We start from the raw sequence: 7,490 nt of genomic DNA on the forward strand, positions 1-7,490 counted from the left end.
GCGTTCATGTTCTTTGCAGGGACATGAATGAAGCTGGAAACCATCATTCTCAACAAACTAACACAGGAACAGAAAACCAAACACTACATGTTCTCACTCATAAGTGGGAGATGTACAATGAGAACATATGGACACAGGGAGGGGAACATCACACACCAAGGCCTGTTAGGGGCTGGGGGCTGGGGGAGGAATAGCATTAGGAGAAATACCTAATGTCGATGATGGGTTGATGGCTGCAGCAAACCACCATGGCACGTGTATACCTATGTAACAAACCTGCATGTTCTGCACATGTATCCCAGAACTTCCCAGTCAACAACCTGACATCAGGAATCCTTCTGGAACCTGCTTCTGACTTCTGCAGGTGTCAGTTCTGATCAGTAGGAGCACACAGAATGAAAGGCAGGGCTCTCCTGCAAAGGTTGTTTTTTTATTCTGATTTTAGCAAGTAAAACTCTACTTGAAATTTGCGTTTGACCACGGGTTCTCTCCCCTAAAATTCCCATACTCATCCCAACCTGATGCCGCTGTTCAGATTCTCCAGAAAGTCTACACTGCCCTCTCGTGGCAGAATGTTGCTATTGCATAGTCTCCTTTCAAAGCATCCTGTAACGTTTCTTCTTGTAAGTCAAGCTGTTGTCCATCCCGGAAAAATAGAACTCTTCTCAACCTTCTAAACGAAGATCACAAAATCAAGGTCACAGTGCTATTATTTACTTCTAAATGAAGGTGGAATAACATAAAGAATAGGTGCACGAGATGGTTTTGATATGTGGCAGTTCATGTGCCCACAAATGGGATTATGGCCCACATAGAGAACACTTAATTCAAATTGTGACGTGGATACTGTGCCTTCGATGCTCTTCCATCCCCTTTATGATCTTTCCATCCTCCTAGGTCCCTGGGGACCTAGGAGTCTCCAGGAACAATGTATTTCTGCCCACCCTAGATTTCTCTCTAGGCTAGAATGCTCTGAAGCGCGGCCTCCAGAGCAACTCTAAGGTCACACAGCAGTGATGCAGGGGACACTGAAGTTGCAGAGAAGTAAAGTGGCACCTAGATACCCAACTGTACGGCCTCCACTGGAGCACAGGGTCTGTCAGCTTCCGTGGCCTGCTCTGTAGACTCTCACATTGTAAGGGCTTTCTTTCAGTGGAGTCTCAGAGGCGGCCTGAGCAGAGAAGAAAACACTGGGTTATGGAGTGAGCTTAATTACAGCAGACAGTTGTCTTTTTGAGGGGAGATGAGAAGTGGGTTGTTGTAAGTGGATGCCATCTCGGGGAGGGGATTCATCCCCACGGCGTGAATTAATGCCATCTGATCGTTGCTCTGGAGGTGGTGGATGTGGAAATGGATCTCAGACAGAGCTGGCTTTGACAGGGCCCCTTGTCAGTGGGAGCTCCCTCTGGCAGACACAGAATCAAACACCTCAAACACTTGGGAGGGGTCCCATATACAGAACAAGATGTGTCTTCTCAGACTGACAGCCATGGCTGAGATGGCCTCACAGCTCCGGCCCCAGGAAATATCTAGCCATAGCGTCTGCCAGGGGCAGCTAAGCGTTCGCAGCAAGTACAACAGCACCTGGAGTTGCCCGTTTCCCTGTTTTATGGGAAGAGAAGCAGCCGCCATAAACAAGAGAACTTCATGCCACAAATCCTGAAAGTTAAAAATCACAAGCGACAAAGAAATCTTAACATCTTCCCAGCACCAACACAGAATCGTTCATAAATCCGACATGTTTACTAGATGAAGACTGTGACCTCTTTCAAATGTCTGTGGTCAGTACTCTTTTCATTTGGCCTTTTTGAAGAATGTTGACTGTGGACCACATTGCTTCACCGTCCCACCGCTGCTAAGTGTCACACGGCGTCATCTTCCCTCCCTGCCTGCCGTGAGGCCCTTCCTGCCCAGCTGCCTCACAGCAATTCATAGAAGGATTAGTAGGTTATATTTATAATTTTCAAAAACTTTAGAAACATGCAAATGTAAAATGAACATGTCAATGGTTTGATTCAAATCTTTCATTAACAAGGGAAGCCGAAATACGCTAAAACTGGTTCAAAGGAGAACTTGAAGAATTGAGATTTACATTGTCAGTTCAGTGAAAGGAATGCTGAAATGAATTTGCTAATCTATGCAAAACTGGTTAATATACTACTAGGCAATAAACTATATAAATCATCTTTTCTACAAGATAGTAAATAATTATATCTCTCCAATGCAAAATGCATTTTCATTGCTATAGGCTAGAATCATTTACAAAACTTTCAGATAAGAATCTTTATATTATTATTCCTTTTCTGCAAGTTAACCTCTACCTCTTAGAGTTGTAAAATACCCTGGCTAATAAAAAGTTAATCAAGATTACATAGCAACCACTGCATTGAAGGAATACTCAGTCATTTATTTTATTTTATTTTATTTTATTTTGAGATGGAGTCTCACTCTGTCACCCAGGCTGGAGTGTAGTGGCACAATCTCGGCTCACTGCAACCTCCGTCTTCTGGGTTCAAGCAATTTTCCTGCCTCAGCCTCCCGAGTAGCTGGAATTACAAGTGCCCACCATCACACCCGGCTGATCTTTGTATTTTTGGTAGAGACAGGGTTTCACCATGTTGGCCAGGCTGGTCTCGAACTCCTAACCTCAGGTGATCCACCCGCCTCGGCCTCCCAAAGTGCTGGGATTACAGGCATGAGTCACCGCGCCCAGCCTCTCAGTCATCTCTTAATTGTTCTTGAAAATGTATAAAGTATGTGGATTTGATGTGTTAAGGAAAACTGGGCCATTGGTCTCCAGCCTTCTCCTTTCTGAAAATGTGGTTTATGTAAATGCCAAAACTCCTTTATAAATTCTGAGCCCATCAGTAAGTTTTCCCCCTGTAACACTGGGTTTTGCCCAGGTGCATTTCTGCCAGCTGGGAGGCAGCCTGAAGTCCTGGCAAGCCAGGCTGGCATTCGAGAGAGTTCAGTGTAATCGCAACGCAGAAGAGTTCCTGAGCCTGGCCTTCCTGGAGACACGTCAGGGAGGCCCTGGGAGCAAACTTTTTCTACACTGGACCAGATGGTAACTATTTTAGACTTTGCAGGCCGTAAAGTCTCTGTAGCAACTACTCAACTCTGCCACTGTAGCACAAAAGCAGCCTTAGAGCACAGATGAACAAATGGGCATGGCTGTGTTCCAATAAAACTTTATTGACAAAACAGGCCATGGGCTGGATTTGGCACATGGGTCACAATTTGTCTACCTCTGGTAGGGAGAATACAGGAGCTTTCATTCATTCACATAGTTAATATTAGCTGTGATTCTAAGTGAGCCATCCCTAAACCGATCCCATCCCTGCCCTTACTGAGCTCCTGGTATGGTGGAACACATAGTTTAAATAAGGAATTTTAATAAAATGTAATGGCAGAGATGGCAAATCGGACAAACCTAGTCCAATGAGAAAACACCACTTAAGTCGGAACATAAATACGTATTAAGACGCTGAATTTGAGGTTCTTGTGACATATCCAAGTAGCAGCGTTATTGGACAGGTGTTTGTAATAAGTCTACAGCTCAGAAAGCCAGCCTGGGCCGGATGCGGTGGCTCACGCCTATAATTCCAGCACTTTGGGAGGGCAAGGCGGGCGGATCACCTGAGGTAGGGAGTTTGAGACCGGCCTGACCAAAATGGAGAAACTCAGTTTCTATTAAAAATACAAAATTAGCCGGGTGTGGTGGCGCACACCTGTAATCCCAGCGACTCTGGAGGCTGAGGCAGGAGAATTGCTTGAACCCAGGAGGCGGAGGTTGCAGTGAGCCGAGATCATGCCATTGCACTCCAGCCTGGGCAACAGAGAGAGACTCCGTCTCAAAAAAAAAAAAGAAAGAAAGCCAGCCTGGGCTGCAGATCAGATCTGGAAGCCACCGAAGCCTCGGGGGTGGCTGACATTGCCTGGGAGGGTGAGTGGGTAAGAGGAGCTGTGTGAGTGACTAGACCCTGTGCTTCTCAAACTTGAGCGTGCAGCTCACTCACCTGCAGGGCTTCTCAAAACACAGACTGTGGGGCCTCGCCCTCGAAGGCTCAGATTCAGTACATCTGGTTCGAGGCCAAAGAATTTGCATTTCTTTCAAGTTCCCAAAGAAGAAGGTACATCTGGAGTTTAGTCAAGTTTTGAGAAAAGGGCTTTTCATTACAAGCAGAGCGTAACCAGGAAAGACGGCTCCTTGCACCCACCAGAGGAATAAAAACATCTTTTAAGAAAAGTCCAAGATTCTGACATTTTGGTTGCAAGGTGAAGAAATAAGCTCCAACTAAAAAAAATCATCATCATGAGATGCATCCATTTCACTGACATTAGTCATCTTAGACTATCTAATGCAGAGCAATAAATTCTTTCCATGATGTTGGACATCTCTTGGACCTCCCTGTAAATAATTTTTTTTTTCTTCTTGAGATGGAGTTTCACTCTGTTGCCTAGGCTGGAGTGCAGTGGCGAGATCTCGACTCACTGCAACCTCCCTCTCCCGGGTTCAAGCAATTCTCTTGCCTCAGCCTCCCGAGTAACTGGGATTGCAAGCGCCAGTCACCACGTCTGGCTAATTTTTTTTGGAATTTTTAGTAGAGATGGGGTTTCACCACGTTGGCCAGGCTGGTCTCGAACTCCTGACCTCAGGTGATCTGCCTGCCTCGGCCTCCCAAAGTGCTGGGATTACAGGAGTGAGGCACCACGCCCGGCCCCTGTAAATAATTTTTAAAGAGGCAACCTCAATGGGCACTGATCAGAGAAACAGAAGTCACTAGAGCACGAGCTATCTGAAGGTGGCAATCCTCCATTCACTGGGCAACGCTAGCCCCTGACTTAATTTCATTACAGTGAAGGTGAATGTAGCTCTGGTCACTGTTGCTCCAACCCAGAAAATATTCTGGCTGCAATGAGCCCTGGAAGAGACAGATCTCAAAATTTACTGAGGTTAGAACCAAAGCACCTCGGAGTCAGGCAGCCATCGGTCGGATTTCTAAAAATGTCATTTACTTTGAGTGGCCTAGGGCACATTACTTCATTTGTGTGTGTGTGTGGTTTGTGTGGTTTTTGTTTTTTTGTTGTTGTTTTGAAATGGAGTCTCGCTCAGTTGCCCAGGCTAGAGTACAACAGTGCTACCTCAGCTCACTGCAACCTCTGCCTCCTGGGTTCAAGTGATTCTGTTGCCTCAGCCTCCCAAGTAACTGGGATTACAGGCCCCTACGACCATGCCTGGCTAATTTTTGTATTTTTAGTAGAGACTGGGTTTCTCAAACTCCTGACCTCAGGTGATCCACCCGCCTTGGCCTCCCAAAGTGCTGGGATTACAGATGTGAGTCACCACACCTGGCCTAGGGCACGTTACTTTCTACGTGCTTATTTCCTTATATGAGAATATAAATAACTATAACGTGTTCTGAAAGATACATTTTAAAAAGTATGTGAAAAGAACAGAATTCTTGGCCTGTGGTAAGTACTCTATAAACGTTAACTATTTTTGCCAGTATTTCCATTTTCACTGTTGTTTGGAGAAGAAATGAAAAGTTGAAGAGAGTGTTTAATCAGTTCATAAAGTTGCCAAGGGATTTTAACAGCTCATGAGAGGAAAATGCTAAAACAGAAAATCTCCCAGCCTTAGGGAAGAAGCTTAAGGGAGTTACACAGGAAGTTTAATGGGCTTTATATTTGTGTGTAATAAACACACATCATAAGAAAGGAATGCCCGTGGCCAGGCATGGTGGCTCACGCCTGTAATCCCAGCACTTTGGGAGACAGAGGCGGGTAGATCACCTGAGGTCAGGAGTTCAAGACCAGCCTGGTTAATATGGTGAAATCTGTCTCTACTAAAAATACAAAAATTAGCTGGGCATGGTGGCACACGTCTGTAATCCCATGTACTAAGGAGGCTGAGGCAGGAGAATCACTTGAGCCCGATGGCGGAGGTTGCAGTGAGCCAAGATCACGCCACTGCACTCCAGCCTGGGTGACAGAGGGAGATACTGTCTGGAAAAAAAAGAAAAAGAAAAAAAAATCATTTCATTTCCAAGCTTACAAATAACTGGCAACAAATCTTTTTGCAGAAATCACTGGAGCAAAGTACTCTCCATCACAGCTGAGAAAGGATTTGATTTCACTTGGAACAGCTGCAGGCGGAGAGACTGAAATGTTCCTGCCATTGATAACTGAGTTATGGAGTTCGCAGCTACACAGGGCAGGGCAGCATCTCTGTAGGACACCTGGAACCCAATGGGCTGAACTGGGACAGAATGAAAGAGAAATCCAGGTGGGACCAGAGAAGTAACTATTCCAAAGCCCTGCTCAGGCGAGTTTTGACTCAAGAAGAATCAGAAATCAGAAATTCATCTTGGAACTTCCTATAGCTACTAATTTTCTGTTGTCCTTTTTTTTGTTTTTTGTTTTTTGTTTTGTTTGTTTGTTTGTTTTTTGAGACAGAGTCTCACTCTGTCACCCAGGCTGAAGTGCGTGATCTCAGCTCACAGCAACCTCTGCCTCCCAGGTTCAAACGATCCTCCCACCTCAGCCTCCTGAGTAGCTGGGACTACAGGCACCTGCCACCATGCCCAGATAATTTTTGTATTTTTAGTAGAGACAAGGTTTCATCGTGTTGGCCAGGATGGTCTTGAACTCCTGACCTCAAGTGATCTACCCACCTCAGCCTCCCAAAGTGCTGGGATTACAGACATGAGCCACCGCACCCGGCCCTGTTACCTTTCTAAACTCTTAAGTTAGAAAACTTTCCAGGTAATGGCTAAGACAGGCATATTGACAGAGACACCATCAAACACTTGCAGCCCAAACTGTGAAGTCATTTCAATATGACACCCAGTGACTGCTTTTGCATCTGTCATTCTCAACCCATTTACACTCTTTCTTCTTATAAGAGGAGATTTTTTGGCTGGGTGCAGTGGCTCACACCTGCCATCCCAGCACTTTAGGAGGCCAAGGCAGTCAGATTGCTTGACACCAGCCTGGGCAACATGGTGAAACCCCATCTCTACAAAAAATACAAAAATTAGCTTGGCATGGTGATTCACATGTGTAGTCCCAGTCACTTGGGAGGTTGAGGTGGGAGGATTGCTTGAGGCTGGGAGGCAAGTTTCAGTGAGCTGTGATCATGCCACTGCACTCCAGTCTGATCAAAAGAGTGAAGCCTGGAAGAAAGAGAAAGAGGGAAGGAACAGAGAGAGGGAGAGAAAGAGAGAGAGAGAGAAAGAGAAGGGAGGGAGGAAGGGAGGGAGAAGGGAAGAAGGGAGGGAGGGAGGGAAGGAAGGAAGGAAGGAAGGAAGGAAGGAAGGAAGGAAGGAAGGAAGGAAGGAAGGAAGGAAGGAAGGAAAGGAAAGGAAAGGAAGGAAGGAATTCACTGAAGACTTTTTGTCATCTAAGCTGTGTAAAATTACTGAGGAATAGTGAGGAGAGGAAAACCAGGAAAGCAGCCCTGCTGACAATTTTAACCTTACCCAGGA

At 45.7% G+C, this 7,490-nt stretch overlaps 1 protein-coding gene across 8 annotated transcripts in view; it reads right to left on the reverse strand.

The window, feature by feature from the left end:
* LOC105473950 (nuclear body protein SP140-like protein) overlaps positions 1-773 on the reverse strand; it is a 40,833-nt gene extending 40,060 nt beyond the window's left edge. For all 8 annotated transcript variants that reach the window (XR_011610110.1, XR_011610109.1, XR_011610111.1 and 5 more), the window contains exon 1: positions 519-773. The gene's annotated coding sequence lies outside the window, so the exon portion shown is untranslated. The remainder of the gene's footprint in view (positions 1-518) is intronic.
* Between the last annotated feature and the right edge of the window lie 6,717 nt (positions 774-7,490).

Source organism: Macaca nemestrina, chromosome 11, assembly GCF_043159975.1.
Source record: "Macaca nemestrina isolate mMacNem1 chromosome 11, mMacNem.hap1, whole genome shotgun sequence".
In the NCBI taxonomy this organism is placed as follows: Eukaryota; Metazoa; Chordata; class Mammalia; order Primates; family Cercopithecidae; genus Macaca; species Macaca nemestrina.